We start from the raw sequence: 22414 nt of genomic DNA on the forward strand, positions 1-22414 counted from the left end.
TAATTCTAACCCCTATTCCCAATCCAAACCACTTTAATTCCAATCCCCATTCCCAATCCAAGCCACTTTAATTCCAATCCCCATTCCCAATCCAAACCATTTTAATTCCAATCCCCATTCCCAATCCAAGCCACTTTAATTCCAATCCCCATTCCCAATCCAACATGTCATCCACAGCCTCTTCTGTCACGATGAGGCCACTCTCAAGGTGGAGGAGCAATACCTCATATTCTGTCTAGGTAGCCTCCAACCTGGTGGCATGAACATCGATTACTCCTCTTTTCCACCCTTCCCTCATCTCTTATTTGCCACTCTGGCCTTTTATCTCTTCTCCACACCTGCCTACCATCTTTCCCAGTGCTCCCCTCCTTCCCTTTCTCCCATGGTCCACTCTCCTCTCCTATCTGACTTCTCCTTCTGGAGCCCTTTACATTTCCCACCTGTTGGCTCATTCCTCCCCATCCTGCACCCACTGATCTTCTGGCTAGTCCTCCTGCCCCTCCACCCATCTCACTCTGGATGTTTCCCCCTTCCTTTCCAGTCCCAACGAAGGGTCTTGGACATTAACTCGTTCATTGATTTCCACAGATGCTGCCTGACCAGCTGAGTTCCTCAGCAGTCTCTGTGTGTCGCTGAATGTTTCCAGCATCCGCACAATCTCTTATCTTCTTGACAAATGTGTTACTGGGCAGTGCATTCACAGACACACTTCACACTGAAATAACCCTTGGCAAGTGGAATTCATTCTGTGAAATTCCAAAGAGGTGAAACAAATGAGTTTGTGAGCCAATGTGACAGAAATCTCTGTTGTTTCTGCCCAAGGATCCCAGCACCTGTCTGTACAAGCCGAGAGAGCCTTGGATTCACTGGTTACTGACTAGAACTGCTTCGTGTCTCCTTGTGAAGTGCCACTGGGTGAAGCATTTACCAAAGGATAAGATAAAGGCGAGCTTTATCGAGCACAGGTATGTGGAAACACAGTGGAATACGTTGTTTGCATCATCAAATCAGCTTGGGTTGTGCTGGGGGCAGCCTGCAAGAGTCGCCACGTTTCCAATCCCAACCTGACATCCCCACAGTTCACTAACCCGAATCTACATGTCTTTGGAGCATGGGAGGAAATCACAGCACCGGGAAGATACCCACGTGGTCACAGGGCGAACATACAAACTCCTAACAGACAACAAGGGGAATCGAAGCCGCATCTCACTGCTGCTGTAGACCACAACACCACTGGGAGCTCGGCGACCATGTGAGGCACAGAAGGGGCTTGGATGAGTGAGGCTTGGTAGTGTGGGGTGGACTGGAATGTTTGGGGGACCTGACCACTGTGTGTGGTTACATGACCCTCTCAGTCCCACCTCCACTACACCTTTAGCCCTCGCCTTTTGTCCCAATAGCTCCCTTGTCCCCTCTCAACACTGCCCATCTCCTACCCCACCTTATCACTGATCCTTCTATTCCCTCTCTCTCTCCCCAGAGTTCTTTTGTATTTATCATTTCCAGCTGAAAATATAGTTTTCTGTCAAATCCTGTTCTTCCAAACCAGAGAGAATATGGTTCAGGCTGTTTATTCTAAAGTTCAATTTAGTTTAATTATCATTCAACCATACCTGAATACCCACGAATACAGCCAAATGAAACAGCATTACACCAGGGTCAATGTGCAAATCACAGTACCAACAGCACACAGCGCAGGGCACATCTAATATTGCAGTACACACAAATAATAATAATAATCTCGCCCAAGTCTCTGAGTGTCACATCCTGTAGTGTAGACTGATGCATTGTTGGCAAGAACAAGCCACCTTCTTCTTCTTCTTCATCTTGTTTTATGGCAGTTGGCACCCAGCTTAATGGGTACAAACCCACAGAAGTCTCATCATCACACACTTAAAAAAGTGGAGCTGCAGACACACAATCCAGCTTGTCATTCACTGAGTGAACACTGGGGGCAGCACTGACAGGAGGGATCAGCTTGTCATTCACTGAGTGAACACTGGGGGGCAGTACTGACAGGAGGACCAGCTTGTCATTCACTGAGTTAACACTGGAGGGCAGTACTGACAGGTGGAGCCAGCTTGTCATTCACTGAGTGAACACTGGGGGCAGTACTGACAGGAGGACCAGCTTGTCATTCACTGAGTGAACACTGGAGGGCAGCACTGACAGGTGGAGCCAACTTGTCATTCACTGAGTGAACACTGGAGGCAGCACTGACAGGTGGAGCCAGCTTGTCATTCACTGAGTGAACATTGGAGGGCAGTACTGACAGGTGGAGCCAGCTTGTCATTCACTGAGTGAACACTGGGGGCAGTACTGACAGGAGGACCAGCTTGTCATTCACTGAGTGAACACTGGAGGGCAGCACTGACAGGTGGAGCCAGCCCACAAAGCAACATGGAGGAGGTGCCCAAAGGAGAAATCAGCATATCAACGATAATTCACGTCATCCATCATCAGTATATTCCGTAGGTAGGGAGACCAGCCTTACCACAATATGCCACCTGTGACCTCATCGGGTCCTGAGATATGGAAGAAAAGCAGAGGATCCAAGGGAAACCCTCACAGTCACAGAGAGAGTGTGTGAACTACAGACAGACAGCACAAAGGTATCAAAGTCTGTGAATTCCCCATCACATCTCTCTGCCCTCCAGTCCTCCTATACCTCTCCCATTCACCCCAGCCTGTGCCTGGCACAAGCACACAGTCAATCCCTGTCTGACAGAGACCAGCCCATGTTAGCTGGACCGGTTGTAGACAGGATGTGTCACACACCACCAGCATCCGGAACGGTTGTAGACAGGTGACATCACACTCCTGTATCTGGATTGGTTGTAGACAGGTGACGTCACACACCTGTATCTGGACTGGTTGTAGACAGGTGACGTCACACACCTGCATCTCGACCGGTTGTAGACAGGTGACATCACACACCTGTATCGGGACCGGTTGTAGACAGGTGATATTCCATGAGGGTCTCCATGATCTGACTGCTTCTCGCCGGGACCTGTAACTGCCGGTGGTACAGGTCCAGTCTAATGAGGTCACTGTTCATTTTGTGATCTTTTGCTCTCCCGTCTCTCTACTGAAAATTTCCACATGGAACTCAGAACATCAAACTGCAAAGGAAGGGACGCATCATGATGCCAATCTCACCAATCACAAAAACACACACAAACTCAGCAGGTCAGGAGAGGAATAAACAGTGGATGTTTTGGGCCAAGACCCTCATCAGGACTGGAAAGGAAGGGGAAGAAGGTGGTGGAGGAAGAGGAAGGAGCACAGACGAGAAGGTGATAGGTGAAGCCAGGTGAGGAGTGTAGGGGAGGATGAAACAGGAAGCTGGGGTGATAGGGCAATGACTGGAGAGGAAACCTGACAGGAGTGGAGCGTGGATCATGGGAGAGAGAGAAAGAGGAGGGACAGGCAGGTGAGGAGAAGAGGTAAGAGGCCGAAGTGAAGAATAGAAGAAGAGGGAAGGGGGAGTGAAATAATGCTGTTTGGTGAACTTGATGTTTCTGCCATCATGCTGGAGCTAGCCCATCCATCTGTGCATGATATATAGTTCATGTGTGCCTAAATCCCTCTTAAATGCTGCTGTTGTCTTTTCCTCTCCCACCTCTGCTGGCAGCCTGTTCCACTCTGCAAAAACTTTCTTCATAAAGCTCACTGAACTTTTCCATTCAACTCACTTCAAAACCTCTGCCCTCCAGCATCTGATATTGCCGCAGGGAAAGGTCTCGGACTATCTACCCTGCGTTTCTCACAATTATATACACGTCTGTCTTGTGAAGGTAGTCATATCCCGAGGTGGTGGGGACAAGCTCCCACTACCTAGTAAATGCTCCCAATGGCATGCACTTCAAATATCCTCGGACAACCAAGTCCAGTTCCTGGTCTTCACGTGTGGCTTAGCTACTAAACCCAGCAGAACCATGTCTACTGACAGGAGAAAGGGCAAAGGTGGGCTACTGGTACCTTAAAACCAGTCACTTCGGGCAGATGGGGCTTGTCAGTCGTGGTTGGCAGCTCATCAAGGAGAAGGAAAACTCTGATCTCAAACCTTTGGTGCCTTGTGGCTACACCCACCTTCCCACTATAGAAAACATCCTCTCTAACTAGCCTTCCAACATTCGATAGGTTTCAGTGAGGTCCCCCACTTCATTTTTCTAACCTCCAGTGAGGACAGGCCCAGAGCCATCAAACGCTCCTTGTATATTAACCCTTTCATTCCCAGGGTCCTTTCATGAACCTCCTCTGGACCCTCTCTAATTGCAAGAGGAGCTCCTGGACTCCCTTACGTTCCAAATTTGGAAGGGTAAAGATGAATAAAAAGACAGATGTAATGCTAGTATTTTTAACACTTCCCTTACGGCAACCATGGTGCTGATCAACACTATCACCTTATCTCTGGGCAAACGGTACAGACCCAGAGACATCAGATGCTAACCCTTTCATCCCTGGGATCATTCTGGGGATAAAATACATCCAGGATAGAGTCTAGCAGCTATGGACACTGATGCTAAGAGGGAGTCAATCAATCTTACCAGTCCCAACGGACACCCTGAGTCTGACTCCAGGCCAGCTGTCAGCTCCAGCTATTCTCTAGTACTCTGGAGGCCTGCTTTTCTCCACCTGGGGCCAGTCAGCATTGCAGCAATTTTGTTAATTGGAATAAGCCAGGGGGATTCGCAATACAATCAATTTGGCACGGACCAAGTGTTTAATTCCAGCTGCTGTTGGTTTTAGGGATGGCGAGATACATTGGTTCTTTAATGATCCCAGTTTAATCCCATTGGCAGAGAGCTTCATTTTTATTAGCAGCACTGGGCTGTGTCTGAGGGTTTCTCGGAGCTCAGGAATGGTCAGTAGAAGAGTTCATGTCTTTACAGAATTATCCCTCAACCAGGGAGGGCGAAGCACCTCTGATGAAGGGGCTTGTCATGTCCATTCTGGGATAGCTCACTCACCCTTGGTAGCCACGCAGTCTCACTAGTGGCTCCAAATAGCTGTTCGTATACGACAGTGGCCACACCCTGGGAGGGCTAAAGCAGGTGAGGGTAGCTGGCAGCCTCATACCCAGTGAGAAAGGGGCATGCCTGTCCAAGTTCATGGTCAGCTGCAGCAGACTGGACAGATGAGATCAACGCTGAGTTCCAATGGTTCTCCAACACACCGTGGAGAGTGAAGGGCATGACAAGGCACAGACGACGTCCTGGTCATCCACTGCAGCCAAGGAAAACCCCGGTTGTGATGACTACTCAAACCACTGGCAGGGATTTCTGAGGTTCAAGAGTGGGAATGCCCCAGTTACATGGCTTTTCCACTTTAAAAACTCTCCCGCGTGGGTTTCCTATCACGGTCCGGTCAGACATGATGGACACCACCACCACCTCAGCCCACACGGAGATGAATGGGACTCATTCTGCCTGTGAGGCCCTGCAGTCAACGTGCAGAGACTCAGTGAAGCAGCGGGCGAGGCTGCAGAGAGGACGTCGCTGAGGACGGACGGAATTTAATGCTGAGATACATGGTGCTGTGTGTTGGTGGAGCAAGTCAGAATAAATAGGGCAGAATTCTAAAAGGGAAGAAAGAACAAGGGTTCTGGGTATGGGCTGTTCATTTGGTTTAGGGTATGGAAATTGGGATCTGGGATATAGACATTGGATCTGAGATATGGACATTGGGATTTAGGATATTGACATTGATTGGGAGTGACAGGACAGGTTTTGAAAATGGATTACGAAAACTGACGAGATCCTGGGATTTGTAGGAAGTCTGAGAGCAGAGGAGCAGAGAGGCCACGGTGAACCTTTACCAAACACTGGTCCATCATTCAGCAATGGAACTTCAAGGCAGATAGACCCTCAGATACTGCGCACACTTCACGAGATCCTGCGCAAAGACAAAGGCAGCAGGGAAGTTCAACTCACGTAAAATCGTGGAGGATCTCAGCTGGTCAGGCAGCAGATGGGTCAGGAAGTGGCCCAAGACCCTTCAGCTGGACTCAAGTGCCCCGGCCTGAGCTTGCTGACGTCCGGTAATGTTTTGTGTGCATTTCCACAGATTTCCAGCACCTGCAGGATCTTGTGTCTCCATCAAGTATAATGCGTTGTGTTTCACACACACTCTCTAACATGCTGGTAGAGAGAGTTTATTTGGGTTTTCTTTAGCGCTGGAAATGATTACATCCCGACACGTGGGACAGAAGCAAGGTCGCATTGTGTATTCCACGGACCAGCAAACCCCGGCTGGCTTAGCGAACAGAGCGGCAGCCACCCCTGCTGAAATCCGGAGGAAAACATACAGAGGGGGCTCACAAAGCTGAGGAAAGAGGACTGGGTCGAGACAAGAGACTTTTGGAGAAGAGGAGTTCGGTGGGTAATACCGTTCCGGCTGACCGGAAGTGCACTGAGAGCAGTAAGCGTAAAGGAGTTCAGTGCTTACTGTTCTGGCTAACAACAGATGGTGCAATCCAGGGTATATTACGATCGAGGAGCGTGTTTGCAGACTGGATATTGAACTTTTCACCGTTGGACTTTGGCCACATTCCACCGAGATACAACACTGGTGGCACAGGAGGTCATTCCTGCCTGTGGCCATCGAACGTGCAGCTCCTCCCATGGAGGGTCAGACACCCCGAGCCAATAGACTGGTCCTGGGCTTATTTTCCATCTGGCATAGTTTGCATTTTGTTGTTTGATTGTTGGGATTTTTTGTATTACGATATTTACGCTCTATTCTTGGTTGGTGCGGCTGTAATGAAACCAAATTTCCCGCAGGATTAATAAAGTATATCTATCTATCTATCAACTTACACGAGTAACACGCACAACACGCTGGAGGAACTCAGCAGGTCAGTCAGCATCGGTGGAGATGGACAGTCAACGTTTCCGGCATTGCTGCTGGGAATCTTTGCAGGCATTGCTGCTGGGAATCATTGCAGACATGCTTTGGCCCCTCTGTTGCCTTGCTGACACCATCAAGTCTGCTGTACAAAGTAACTCAAGATCAAGATTCAAGTTATTTGTACATGGAGACACACAGTGAAAAGTGTTGTTTGCGCCAACGATGTGCTGGGGGCAGCCCGCAAGTGTCAATCCACATTCCAGCACCAACGTAGTATTCCAACAATGTTCAGCAGAGCCACACACAGCACAACACAACACAACAACAACAGCAAAAGCAAGCCCCACTTCCCCTCCCACCTACCCACGTACACAGTCCTTTAACCTCAAGACAGACTTCCAGCCTCCAGCGGGCACAGACTCAGACATGGACTCTGACACAAACTTGGACATGGCCTAGGACACAGACAGACACTCGACCTGCAGACACTGCCTTTGACAACCCCAGTGAACTCAGAGATTCAGAGATTGGGACCCAGACTCGGACTCAGACTTGGACTCAGTCACAGACACTGCCTTTGACCACCACAGTGAGCTCAGAGATTCAGAGACTTGTACACAGACAGGGACACGGACACAGGCTCAGACCTGAACTCGGACACGGACACGGACACGGACACGGACACAGGGTCAGATACAGGCTCAGACCCGGACTTGGACTCAGACTTGGACTCAGACCCGGACTCAGACCCGGACTTGGACTCAGACATAGATGCACACCCGGATTGAGACACAGACACAGACCCGGACTTGGACACGGACACGGACACGAACACGAACACGGACACAGGCTCAGACACAGACTCAGACTCGGACTTGGACTCAGATATAGACACACACCCGGATTGGGACACAGGCTCAGACACAGACTCAGACCTGGACTTGGACTCAGACATAGACACACACCTGGATTGAGATACAGGCTCAGACCCGGACTTGGACTCAGACCCGGACTCAGACTCAGACTTGGACTCAGTCATAGACACACACCCAGATTGAGACACAGGCACAGACCCGGACTCGGACTTGGGCTCAGACTCAGACACAGACTTGGGTCTTCAGACACCGGGCTTTCAACCACCCCAGTGAACTGACAGAGATTCACAGACTTGCCTCTGGCCAACGGGCCTTGACATCTGGACACCCAGTTCATCCCAGGTCTCGATCCTTGGCATTGAACCCAGGATGTGCTAATCACCAAGCACCAGGCTTCAAAATGCAGAACTACCAATGACAGAAATCCAGAAGCTATGTCTCGATCTCAGCAGCTGTAATTGCTGTCCTCCAGAACTGAAAGAGTTAAATGTGCTTTGACATTTTCTGTTCAAAAGCAATTTGTTGCCACAATTAATCGTGAACGTCAAATGAGCGTGACAAATTGTTTTAGTAATTAGGCAGAATGTTTAATAAAATGTCTGAAGGTGTGTTAATCAAATTGTACAAAGTGATTAAGATAATCCTAACAGAGGCATGGAGAACTTTGACCGAGAGGCCCCCCTGCACCAGAACGTTCAGTGACCCCAGTGATTTATGAGCCCAGTCTGGGGCTGTGAGATCTGTCCCACCCCCCATCAAATGTCCCAGAGTTCCTGGAATTAATAGTTCTTCAAGGACACGAGGAACTCATCAGAACCATCACTGGGTTGGGGTCATTGGCACTAGGAGCGAACTTCCAGGAGAAAGGCAGTCAGAATTAGCAACCTTGATGCTGAAAGAAGCCTCCATAGGGTAGAGGGGAAAGGGCACTTGGTGAATGCAGAACCTGTCCAGATACAGACACAATGAGATCATATCTGGGATTCAGGTCGGAGGGTAGAGCTCCAGGAACTTTCCTCTCTACAAATCAACAATGCACACATCTTTCACACCCGCAGGACACCAGGGAATGGGGCACGACTGTGTTCTCTTCCTGTGTAAAACAATGGGGTCTGTTCATTGTGTAGCCCAGAGTCAGGCCAGTGCCCCCATTCAGACCATGACATGCCCAGTGCCCCCATTCAGACCATGACATGCCCAGTGCCCAGTGCCCCCACTCAGACCATGCCCAGTGCCCAGTGTCTCCATTCAGACTATGCCGTGTCCAGTGCCTCCAGGCAGATGAGTGCCCTGTGTCCAGCGCCTTCATTGAAACCATGCCCAGTGCCCAGTGCCCCCATTCAGACTATGCTGTGTCCAGTGCCTCCAGGCAGATCAGTGCCCTGTGTCCAGTGCCCAATGTCCACTGCAACACTTATGCCAGTGTCCACTGAGACCAGTGCAGAGTGCCCAGTGTCCAGTTCTGTCCAGTGACCGTACTGTTATGAAGTCATGGACATTGCTTGTGGAGCTGCTGATATGGATCTTGAATGCTTCAGCGAAAAACGTTTCAGTAAAATTTGTTTGCAAATATCTCCCCCTTACTCTGAGATTTGCATAAAGCACAGTCAGGCATGATAAACACCAGAAATTATAATCTGCTTCATTAGAATGTGGAACTAAATTCCGGGTAATTATAATTTTGCTGTAGAATTTCTCAAGAATTAACAAAAAATCTGGTAACTGAAGTGGAAAATCTCAGCAAGGGATAGCACACAATCTTTCGGGGCACAAGAACAGGGAGACTCAACTGAACTGTATCCCAGTTGGACAATGGAACTCAGTCTGTCTGAGAGGGGCTGGTGTCAGGTACATACAGAGAGGAGAGAGAGGGAGAGGGAAAGGGGATCGTGATGGGGGAGAGAAGATGGAGAGTGGGGAGAGAAGATGGAGTGAGGAGATAGTCATGTGGGAGAGGGGATGGAGAGAGGGGAGAAAGGATGGAGGGGATGGAGGGGGGAGAGGGGATTGTGATGGGAGAGAGGAGATGGAGAGTGGGGAGAGGGGATGGAGGGGGGAGAGGGGATTGTGATGGGAGAGAGGGGATGGAGGGGGGGAGAGGGGATTGTGATGGGAGAGAGGGGATGGAGGGGGGAGAGGGGATTGTGATGGGAGAGAAGGGATGGAGGGGGTGAGAGGGGATTGTGATGGGAGAGAGGGGATGGAGGGGGAGAGGGGATGGAGAGTGGGGAGAGGGGATGGAAGGGGGAGAGGGGATGGAGGGGGAGAGAAGGGATGGAGGGGGGAGAGGGGATGGAGAGTGGGAAAGGGGTTGGAGGGGGGAGAGGGGATGGAGAGTGGGGAGAGGGGTTGGAGGGGAGAGAGAGGATTGTGATGGGAGAGAGTGGATGGAGAGTGGGAAATGGGGTTGGAGGGGAGAGGGGGGATTGTGATGGGAGAGAGGGGATGGAGGGGGGAGAGGGGATTGTGTTGGGAGTGAGGGGATGGAGGGGGGAGAGGGGATTGTGATGGGAGTGAGGGGATGGAGGGGGGAAAGGGGATGGAGAGTGGGGAGAGGGGTTGGAGGGGGGAGAGGGGATTGTGATGGGAGTGAGGGGATGGAGAGTGGGGAGAGGGGATGGAGGGGGAGAGGGGATTGTGATGGGAGAGAGGGGATGGAGAGTGGGGAGAGAGGATGGAGGGTGGAGAGGGGATTATGATGGGAGAGAGGGGATGGAGGGGGGAGAGGGGATTGTGATGGGAGAGAGGGGATGGAGGGGGGAGAGGGGATGGAGAGTGGGGAGAGTTGTTGGAGGGGGGAGAGGAGATTGTGATGGGAGAGAGTGGATGGAGGGGGGAGAGGGGATTGTGATGGGAGAGAGGGGATGGAGGGGGGAGAGAAGATTGTGATGGGAGTGAGGGGATGGAGGGGGGAGAGGGGATTGTGATGGGAGAGAGGGGATGGAGGGGGGAGAGGGATGGAGAGTGGGGAGAGGGGTTGGAGGGGGAGAGGGGATTGTGATGGGAGTGAGGGGATGGAGGGGGGAGAGGGGATTGTGATGGGAGAGAGGGGATAGAGGGGGGAGAGGGGATTGTGAAGGGAGAGAGGAGATGGAGGGGGGAGAGGGGATTGTGATGGGAGAGAGGGGATGGAGGGGGGAGAGGGGATTGTGATGGGAGAGAGGGGATGGAGGGGGGAGAGGGGATTGTGATGGGAGTGAGGGGATGGAGGGGAGAGAGGGGATTGTGATGGGAGAGAGGGGATGGAGGGGGAGAGGGGATTGTGATGGGAGAGAGGAGATGGAGGGGGGAGAGGGGATGGAGAGTGGGGAGAGAGGATGGAGGGGGGAGAGGGGATTGTGATGGGAGAGAGGGGATGGAGGGGGGAGAGGGGATGGAGCGTGGGGAGAGGGGTTAGAGGGCAGAGAGGGGATTGTGATGGGAGAGAGTTGATGGAGGGGTGAGAGGGGATTGTGATGGGAGAGAGGGGATGGAGGGGGAGAGGGGATTGTGATGGGAGAGAGTGGATGGAGGGGTGAGAGGGGATTGTGATGGGAGAGAGGAGATGGAGGGGGAGAGGGGATTGTGATGGGAGTGAGGGGATGGAGGGGGGAGAGGGGATTGTGATGGGAGAGAGGGGATGGAGAGTGGGGAATGGGGTTGGAGGGGAGAGAGGGGATGGAAAGGGGGAGAGCGGATTGTGATGGGAGTGAGGGGATGGAGGGGGGAGAGGGGATTGTGATGGGAGAGAGGGGATGGAGGGGGGAGAGGGGATGGAGAGTGGGGAGAGGGGTTGGAGGGGGGAGAGGGGATTGTGATGGGAGAGAGGGGATGGAGGGGGAGAGGGGATTGTGATGGGAGTGAGGGGATGGAGGGGGGAGAGGGGATTGTGATGGGAGAGAGGGGATGGAGGGGGGAGAGGGGATGGAGAGTGGGAAAGGGGTTGGAGGGGAGAGAGAGGATTGTGATGGGAGAGAGTGGATGGAGGGGGAGAGGGGATTGTGATGGGAGAGAGGGGATGGAGAGTGGGGATGGGGTTGGAGGGGAGAGAGGGGATTGTGATGGGAGAGAGGGGATGGAGGGGGGAGAGAGGATTGTGTTGGGAGTGAGGGATGGAGGGGGAGAGGGGATTGTGATGGGAGAGAGGGGATGGAGGGGGGAGAGGGGATTGTGTTGGGAGTGAGGGATGGAGGCGGGAGAGGGGATTGTGATGGGAGAGAGGGGATGGAGGGGGGAGAGGGGATTGTGATGAGAGTGAGGGGATGGAGGGGTGGAGAGGGGATTGTGATAGGAGTGAGGGGATGGAGGGGGGAGAGGGGATTGTGATGAGAGTGAGGGGATGGAGGGGTGGAGAGGGGATTGTGATAGGAGTGAGGGGATGGAGGGGGGAGAGGGGATGGAGAGTGGGGAGAGGGGTTGGAGGGGGGAGAGGGGATTGTGATGGGAGAGCGGGGATGGAGAGTGGGGAGAGGGGATGGAGGGGGGAGAGGGGATTGTGATGGGAGAGAGGGGATGGAGAGTGGGGAGAGGGGATGGGGGGGAGAGGGGATTATGATGGGAGAGAGGGGATGGAGGGGGGAGAGGGGATTGTGTTGGGAGAGGGGGATGGAGGGGGGAGAGGGGATGGAGAGTGGGGAGAGGGGTTGGAGGGGGGAGAGGGGATTGTGATGGGAGGGAGAGGATGGAGGGGGGAGAGGGGATTGTGATGGGAGTGAGGGGATGGAGAGTGGGGAGAGGGGATTGTGATGGGAGAGAGGGGATGGAGGGGGGAGAGGGGATGGAGAGTGGGGAGAGGGGTTGGAGGGGGGAGAGGGGATTGTGATGGGAGTGAGGGGATGGAGGGGGGAGAGGGGATTGTGATGGGAGAGAGGGGATGGAGGGGGGAGAGGGGATTGTGATGGGAGAGAGGAGATGGAGGGGGAGAGGGGATGGAGAGTGGGGAGAGGGGTTGGAGGGGGGAGAGGGGATTGTGATGGGAGTGAAGGGATGGAGGGGGAGAGGGGATTGTGATGGGAGAGAGGGGATGGAGAGTGGGGAGAGGGGATTGTGATGGAGAGAGGGGATGGAGGGGGGGAGGGGATTGTGATGGGAGAGAGGGGATGGAGGGGGGAGAGGGGATTGTGATGGGAGAGAGGGAATGGAGGGGGGAGAGAGGATGGAGAGTGGGGGGAGGGGTTGGAGGGGGGAGAGGGGATTGTGATGGGAGGGAGGGGATGGAGGGGGGAGAGGGGATTGTGATGGGAGTGAGGGGATGGAGAGTGGGGAGAGGGGATTGTGATGGGAGAGAGGGGATGGAGGGGGGAGAGGGGATGGAGAGTGGGGAGAGGGGTTGGAGGGGGGAGAGGGGATTGTGATGGGAGTGAGAGGATGGAGGGGGGAGAGGGGATTGTGATGGGAGAGAGGGGATGGAGGGGGGAGAGGGGATTGTGATGGGAGAGAGGAGATGGAGGGGGAGAGGGGATGGAGAGTGGGGAGAGGGGTTGGAGGGGGGAGAGGGGATTGTGATGGGAGTGAAGGGATGGAGGGGGAGAGGGGATTGTGATGGGAGAGAGGGGATGGAGGGGGAGAGGGGATTGTGATGGGAGAGAGGGGATGGAGAGTGGGGAGAGGGGATTGTGATGGGAGTGAAGGGATGGAGGGGGAGAGGGGATTGTGATGGGAGAGAGGGGATGGAGGGGGAGAGGGGATTGTGATGGGAGAGAGGGGATGGAGGGGGGGAGGGGATTGTGATGGGAGAGAGGGGATGGAGGGGGGAGAGGGGATTGTGATGGGAGAGAGGGAATGGAGGGGGGAGAGAGGATGGAGAGTGGGGGGAGGGATTGGAGGGGGGAGAGGGGATTGTGATGGGAGAGAGGGGATGGAGGGGGGAGAGGGGATGGAGAGTGGGGGGAGGGGTTGGAGGGGGGAGAGGGGATTGTGATGGGAGAGAGGGGATGGACGGGGGAGAGGGGATTGTGATGGGAGAGAGGAGATGGAGGGGGGAGAGGGGATGGAGAGTGGGGGGAGGGGTTGGAAGGGGAGAGGGGATTGTGATGGGAGAGAGGGGATGGAGGAGGGAGAGGGGATTGTGATGGGAGAGAGGGGATGGAGAGTGGGGAGAGGGGATTGTGATGGGAGAGAGGGGATTGTGATGGGAGAGAGCGGATGGAGAGAAGGGAGAGAGGATTGTGATGGGGAGAGGGGATGGAGAAAAGACCATAAGACATAGGAGCAGAATTAGGCCATTTGGCCCATCTAGTCTGCTTCACCATTTGATCATGGCTAATTCCTTTTTCTCCTCCACAGCCCCACTCCCCAGCCTTCTCCCCGTAACCTTTGATGCCATGACCAATCAAGAACCTATCAAGATCTCCTTAAATACACCTAGCTTCCACAGCTGTCTTTGGTAACAAATTCGACAAACTCACCACTCTCTGGCTAAAGAAATTTCTCTACTTCTCTGATTTAAATGGACACTCCTCTATTCTGAGGCTGTGCCCTCTTGTCCTACACTCCCTCACCATGGGAAACATCCTTTCCACATCTACTCTGTCTGGGCTTTTCAGATTTCGAAAGGTTTCAATAAGATTTCCTCTCCTCCTTTTAAATTCCAGTGAATACAGACCCAGAGCCATCAAACAATCCTCGTATGATAACTCTTTCGTTCCTGGAATCATCCTCGTGAACTTCCTCTGAATCCAATTTCCAATATTGTATTTCATTTGCCACTCTCTTGCCCCTTCTCCTAATCAGTTTAGTTCCTCTGTTGCCTACCCATTTCCTCAAAACTACCTGCTCCTCCACCAATCTTTGCATCATCTGCACACTTGGCAACAAAGCCATCTATTCCATCATCTAAATCACTGGTATACAGCATAAAAGAAGTGGTCCCAACATTGACCCTGCAAAACACCACAAGTCACTGGCAGCCAAGCAGAAAAGGATCTTTTTATTCCCACTCACTGCCTCCTACCCATCAGTCAATGCACTAACCATGCCAGTAACTTTCCTGTAGAACCACGGGCTCTTAACTTGGTAAGCAGCCTCATGCATGGCACCTTGTCAAAGGCCTTCTGAAAGTCCAAATATACAACATCCACTGCATCCCCTTTATCTATTCTACTGGTAATCCCCTCAAAGAATTCCAATAGGTTCATCAGGCAGGATGTTCTCTTAAGGAAACCATACTGACTTTGTCCTGTCTTGTCCTGTGTCACCAAGTACTCCATTACCTCATCCTTAACAATTGACTCCAACATCTTCCCAACCACTGAGGTCAGGCTAACAGGTCTATAATTTCCTTTCTGCTGCCTTCTTCTTTTCTTTAAGAATGGAATGACATTTGTAATTATCCAGTCCTCTGGCATCACGCCAGAGTTCAATAATTTTTGAAAGGTCATTTCTAATGCATCCACGATCTCTACTGCTACTTCTGTTCTCAGAACCCTCGGGTGCAGTTCATCTGGTCTGGGTGACTTATGTACCCTTAAGTCTTTCAACCTTTTGAGCTCCTTCTCCCTTGTAACAGTAACTGCACTTATTCCTCTTTCCTCACACCCTGCAATATCTGGCACTCTGCTAGTATCTTCCACAGTGAAGACTGGTGGAAAATACTCATTTAATTCGTCTGCCATCTCCTTGTCCCCTGTTATTATTTCTCTGGTCTCATTTTCTAACGGTCCTATATCCACTCTCATCTCTCTTTTATATTTTACGTATTTGAAAAAAGCTTTTACTATCCACTTTGATAATGCTTGTTAACTTGCTATCATATTTCATCTTTTCCCTACAAATCATTCTTTTAGTTGCTCTCTGTAGGTTTTTAAAAGCTTCCCAATCCCCTGTCTTCCCACTAAACTTTGCTTTGTTGTATGAGATGGGGAGAGGAGATTGTGATAGTGAGAGAGGATGGAGAGAGGGGAGGGAGGATGGAGACAGGGGAGAGGGGATGGAGAGGGGAGGGGGATGGAGAGGGGAGGGGATGGAGAGAGGGGGGATGGAGAGAGGGGAGGGGGATGGAGACAGGAGAGGGAGGTTGGAGAGGGGGAGGGGGATGGAGGGAGGGGAGGGGGATGGAGAGAGGGGAGGCGGATGGAGAGAGGAGGGGGGGATGGAGAGAGGGGAGGGAGATGGAGAGAGAGGAGGGGGGATGGAGAGAGGGGAGGGTGGATGGAGAGGTTGGAGGGGAATGGAGAGAGGGGAGGGGGATGGAGAGAGGGAAGAGGGGATGGAGAGAGGGGAGGGGGATGGAGAGTGGGGAGAGGGTATGGAGAGAGGGGAGAGGGGATGGAAGGCATAGTGATGGCAGAGAAACATTGGAGAGTGTAGAGAAGGGATAGTGACGGATGGGGATGGGGATGGGGAAGGAACCATCCCTGCCAGGGAGAACAGAAAGGCAGAGTATTTATAACACATTGAGAGACTGGGCAATTTTGATGTTCAAAGGGAGCTGGGTGTGTCTGAAGGTCGATGTGTTGGTCTTTGTTATCCATGTGTCAGTTTCCATTATCAAGGCCCCCCCACCATTCAGGTCACGCTCTCTTCTCACTGCTGCTGTCAGGAACAGGAGCCTCGGGACCCACACCACCAGGTTCAGGAACAGTTATCACCCCTCACCCATCAGGCTCTCGAACCAGAGGGGAGAACTTCACTCACCCCATCACTGAACTGTTCCCACAACTAACAGACTCACTTTCAAGGACTCTTCATCTTATGTTCTCGATATTTATTGCTTATTTGTTTATTTTTTGTTTTTTTTTTGTATTTGCACAGTTTGTTGTCATCTGTTCATCCTGTCGGCAGTGGTCTTTCACTGATTCTATTGTGTTCTGTTGTATTTACTGTGGATGCCCACAAGTAAATGAATCTCAAGGTTGTAGGTATGTACTTTGATAATAAATTTTCTTTGAACTTTGAACTTATTACAAGGCTATCTGAGTACAGGAGTAAAGATGTCTAACAGTGGTAGTACAGGGAAGTTAAAACTGCAGGCACAAGAAATCTGACATCAAATGGAGATTGCTGGTTATCTTGGCAGGTCAGGCAGCTTCTGTAGGTGTGTAGTTAGGGGTTTGCAAACAATGACTGTCTCTCTTTCCACAGATACTGCCTGGTTTATAGAGATTCTCCACAACAGCATTTGTACAAGGCGCGGTCAGCACTGAGCTGTCCGGTTTGTGGACAGGTCTGGCTTTCTTGGCGAAGGAGGGATGGACGTGCCATTGAGGTGGTGCCATGAAGATTCACAAGTCTGGTTACACGAATGGTGGATTTGTTGTATGAGGAGAGGTTGAGCAGACATGCTCTGTATGTCTAGAGTTGAGAAGAATGACAGAAGATCTTAGTGAAGCATAGAAAATGCTTACAGAGTTTGGGAGAGTCAATGTAGGGAAGATGTTTTTCCTGGCTGTGGACCAGGGTTATAGTCCTAACATAAGGACGAAGATAAGAAGAAAGGTGTTCACCCAAAGGTTCGTGAACCTGGGAATGCTACACCTAGGGGACAGAGAATGTTTACAACAGGAGCAGGCTGAACAGGAGAGAGAGTGTGTGTGTGTGTGAGTGTGTGTGTGTGTGTGTGTGTGTGTGTGTGAGAGTGTGTGTGTGTGTGTGTGTGTGTGTGTGTGTGTGTGTGTGTGTGTGAGAGAGAGAGATGGGACAATGCAGAGGGTCAGACACTGTTTATAACCCATGTCCTGGGACAGTGTAAAGCAGGGGGTTCCAACTTGGTGTCCATAGGTCCTTGGCATGAGAGAGGTTGGAAGGTTCTGCTGTGGGGGGACTGTGTCTAGTCCCCTGCTTCGATCTGGGCATGTGTGTGTATGTGTGAGGCACTCCTGGATTTCACATCTTCTCTTGGTGTTGAGCTGCCTGTTTGTGCAGGGTGTATTCACTCTGACAGTCAATAACTCACATGCAGCATCCACTGGGGAGAAAAATAGAATCAATAAACTATTTGTTCCCTGCTTAAACTTTACAGTCTCAGTTTTATCATTGGAGATATTTACAGGGAAGGCAGCGTTCTACATGGTGAGTGAGAGATTATATGACGTGAAGTCTGTGATTAGTGCTGTTCCGCGGGGATCTGTGCTGAGACCTCTGCTGTTTGTGATAGATATAAATGACCTGGATGAAAATGTAGATGCGTGCCTTTGTAATTTTACAGATGATACAAAGATTGGTGGTGTTGTGGATAGTGAAGAATACAGCAGGGTGCAGATCAGTTCCAGATATGGGGGCCATGGCTGTGTAGTGATTAACACAGTGCTATTACAGCTCGGGACGTCGGAGTTCGGAGTTCGATTCTGACGTCTGTACTTCCTCCCGATGGACTACATGGGTTTCCCGGTTTCCTCTCACAGTCCAAAGACATACCAGTTCGTAGGTTAATTTGTCATTGTAAATTGTCTGGTGGTTAGACTCGGGGTAAATCAGGAGTTGCTGGGTGGCGCAGCTCGAAGGGTCAGAAGGACCCATGCTGTATCTCAATAAATATATAAATATGGGAGGAGAAATGGCAGACAGAGTTTAACCGGCCAAATGTGAAATGCTGCATCTTGCTAGGTCAAATGTTGGGGGCAAGGCTCTGATAGTATTGATGAGCAGGGGGATCTTGGTGTCAAAGTGGTTACGCAGGTTGATATGGTTGTTAAGAAAACATAAGACAAGCTTGCTTTTATTAGCTGAGGCATTAAGTTTAACAGTCAAGAAGGTATGTGGCCTCATTTGCACTATTGTGGTCAAACTTGGGTTGCTTTCTTAGGAGCAGCAGAGGCTGAAGGGAGATGAGAGGTTTATATGATTAAGAGAGGTATCGATAGAGTAATCTGACAGTATCTTCTTCCTGGGGCTGAATTATCTAATAACAGAAGGCGTGTATTTAAGGTGAGAGGGAGTAAGTTCAGGAGATGTAAGGGACAAGTTTTTTACACGGAGTGGTGGGGGCCTGGGGAGGTGGTAGAGCCAGACATAGGAGGGACTCTTAGGAGGTACAGTATTTAGCTAGGCACATGAATGTGAGGAAAATGGAAGGACATGGACATTGTCCTGGCCAAAGAGATTGGTTTAGTTGTCCATTGGATTACCAGTTTAATTGGCTCAGCGCAACACTGTGGGCCGAAGGGCCTGTGCTGTGCCATACTGTTCTAAGTTCCATGTCCGGTCAAGAACGTTTGTGAGGACAGGGAGTGTCAGACCAGTGAGATATGCAGCTTGTCCCTGTCCTTCACCTGTAGGACAGGCTTGGGCTCACTGTCAGCTGCAGGAATCAGTCTGCATTGCACGTGATCCAGGGAGCTTGGCTCAGCTTTACAACTCAACTGAGGTTACACTTGTCCTGGTGGTAATTGGCAGTTTCACGTAGGATGAGAGGCAATATTCCTTGGTTCAGTGTGCAATGGACTTCTGAGATCAGGACTGTGCCCGGTTTAGCTTACAGTGTGGATCAGAAATAACAGCTTCTCCTTGCTGAAAATCAACATTGACGCAGCTCAAGGATATATGAATCATTATGAAGGATTCCACCCACCCTGCTCACGGACTGTCTGTCCCACTCCCATCAGGGATAAGGCTACGTAGCACCAAACTCAAACACAGTTACCTTCCCCAAGCAGTGAGGCTGATCAACACCTCCACCCACTATTCCATCTCTCCACATACCCAACCACCACTACTTTTTCATTTCCTGTCAGAGTCACCTTGTGCCTGGTGTCACTTTATGGATATACACTCTATACAAGTATATAAGCTATCTTATATATTTATGTTTACTGTGTTTTTAAAATTATTGTGCTCTTTATTTTAGTATTTTTTTGTGCTTCATCGGATGTGATGTAACAATTATTTTGTTCTCCTTTACACGTGTGTACAGGAAATGGCATTAAACAATTTTGAATCCTTTGCATCCCTGACATCTGACACTCACCTCCCCTGGGTCCGGCTCCCTTCTCCATACATTCACACAGCTTTGATCCGCTCCAATTTGCCCACCAGAGCAACAGGATCACAGCAGGTGGCATCTCACCAGCTCTGCACTCAACCCTAGAACATTTGGACATTAATTTAATTAATGGCTCCATCTGTCTAAGTAGACAATGGATGTGCACTTTCCGGGGTGTAGACCTGGGTGATGAGTATGGAGATCCTGGGCTCCCCAGGCATCAAGATCCCCCTCTCAGCCTCGCGGATGTGGTCCAAAGGAATGCGAAGCAGTACATTTGGCATCAGCTTGGCTGCAGGAGCTGCCAGGAGGTGACGTGATACGTCATCCAACGGCCTTAGGGGCTCCACTCCGGATTTGTGTAGGGTTTACTCCTCAGCCTTCTCTTCTCCCGAAGATACCCACAAGGCAGTGGGATCCGTAACCCTGGATGGGGGCCCATACCGGGTACTGTCAGCCAGAGACAGCTGAGCCCGGGACACATGTAAGGCAGGGTCGTCACGCCCTGTAGTAGTGACATATGGAGCCACTATCCACTACCTCTAACATCTGTACAGCAAAAGCAAATCAGGATGCTCTTTATTGACTACAGCTCAGTATTCAATACCATCATCCCGTCAAAACTAATCAATAAGCTTCAATACCTCCTTGTGCAAATGCATCCTCGATTTCCTCACTTGCAGACCCCACTCAGTTTAGATTGGGAACAACATCTCCACAATCTCCATCAGCACAGGTCCACTACAAAGCTCGGTGCTTTAACCCCCTGTTCTACTCTCTTTACACATGACTATATGGCTAAGCACAGCTCCAATGCCATATTCAAGTTTGCTGACAACACCACTGTCACGGGCTAAATCAAAGGTGGTGATGAATCAGCATGTTGGAGAGAGATTGAAAATCTAGCTGGGTCGTCTTCTTCTTCATGTGTATTGCACGTTACACGCTTGGGCGACCATGGCTCTCCACATCGAACGATCTTTCACAGCGTCAATGATATCTAGCACACTTAGATCTGTTAGTTCTTTCACAGTGTTCATACATTTTCTTCTTTGCCTTCTTCTACCGTGTTTCCCAGGCATACGGCCTTGTAATGTAAGGCATTCTATTTCTCCCTTTCTGATTACATAGCCCAGGAATTTAAGTTTCCTCTCATTTAATGTTCTCATTAAAGATCTTTTTGTATGGGCACGTTGGAGTACTGTCTCATTAGTTACCCTATCTCTATATGATATTCTCAGCATTCTTCTAAGAAACCACATTTCTGTTGCTTGTAAGTTTCTTTGGAGTTCTGGTGTTATAGTCCATGTTTCGGAAGCATACAGCAAGATTGACCAGATGTAACATTTTAGTAGCCTAAGCCTTGTTGTCATAGAAATGTGTCTGTTGGTAAAAATGGTACCACAACAATAACCTCTTACTCAATGCCAAGGAGATGATCATTGACTTCAGGAGGAGGAAACCAGAGGCCCATGAGCCAGTCCTCATCAGAGGATCAGAGTTGGAGAGAGTCAGCAACTTGAAATTCCTCTGTGTTATTATTTCGGGGGACCTGACCTGGGCCTAGCATGTAAGAGCAAGTACAAAGAAAGCACAACAGCACCTCTAGTTCCCCGGGAGTTTGTGAAGATATGGTGTGACATCTAAAACTCTGACAAATTCTCTAGAAGTTCAGTGGAGAGTGTACTGACTGGTTGCATCGCAGACTGGTACACAAACACCAATGCCCTTGAATGGAAAATCCTCCAAGGTGTAGTGTATAGAGCTCATCCATCAGGGGTAAAGGCCTCCCCACCATCGAGCACATCTACAAGGAGCATTGTCACGGGAAAGCAGCATTCATCATCAAGGACCCCACCACCCAGGACGTGCTCTCTTCTCACTGCTGCCATCAGGAAGGGGGTACAGGACTCACAGCATCAGGTTCAGGAACAGTTTCTGTCCCTCAGCCAACAGGCCCTTCACTCAAATTTATTTGTCCCACCACTGAACTGTTCCCACAACCAATGGACTCACTTTCAAGGAATCTTCATCTCAAGCTCTTGTTATTTACTGTTGTTATTATTATTTCTTTCTCTTTGTATTTGCAGAGTTTGTTGTCTTTTGCACTCCGGTTGTCCGTCCTGTTGGTGCGGTCTTTCACTGATTATGGATTTACTGTGAATGCCTGCAAGAAAATGTGTCTGAGAGTAGTGCATGGTGAGAGGTATTTAGTTTGATAATAAATTTACTTTGAACTATGTTCTGTGCTCTAAGTGTGAATTCAAGGGATGAGGAGGAATTTCCCTTCTTGGAGTGTGATAAACCTGTGCAATTCTGATGCAGGGAACTAAATCCCTGGATGGAATACAAGTTGGAATGTGATGTTGCAATTGAAGACAGGAGTTGATAAGATCCCTTGGACAGGTACGGGCAGGAAATGATGGGGCCATAAGACATGAGAGCAGGATTAGGCCACTCAGCCCATCGTCTTCTCTGCCATTCCATGGGCTAATGGGACTAGCTTGGGCAGTTAGCACAGACCTGTTTCTGCTCTGAATGGCAGGGTCCACGGGGAGCTGGTGAACAGGTGTAACTGATCCAGTCAGGGCTGCTTGAACTCTGGGCTCTGAGAGAGGATGGTGTGGGTCCTCCCGCTCAAACAGTTGACTCCAGAGTCAAGCTCCCTTAGGACGTGAGATCTCAGTTCCTCACCACCTGAAACAAGACTCACCTCCCGATCTGATACAGCACTGGTGGCGGACGCTCACTCCGGAACAGTGATCAGATGCTCAGCATTCCCGGGATTCCA

The sequence above is a fragment of the Mobula birostris genome, chromosome 18 (assembly GCF_030028105.1).
Source record: "Mobula birostris isolate sMobBir1 chromosome 18, sMobBir1.hap1, whole genome shotgun sequence".
NCBI lineage: Eukaryota > Metazoa > Chordata > Chondrichthyes > Myliobatiformes > Myliobatidae > Mobula > Mobula birostris.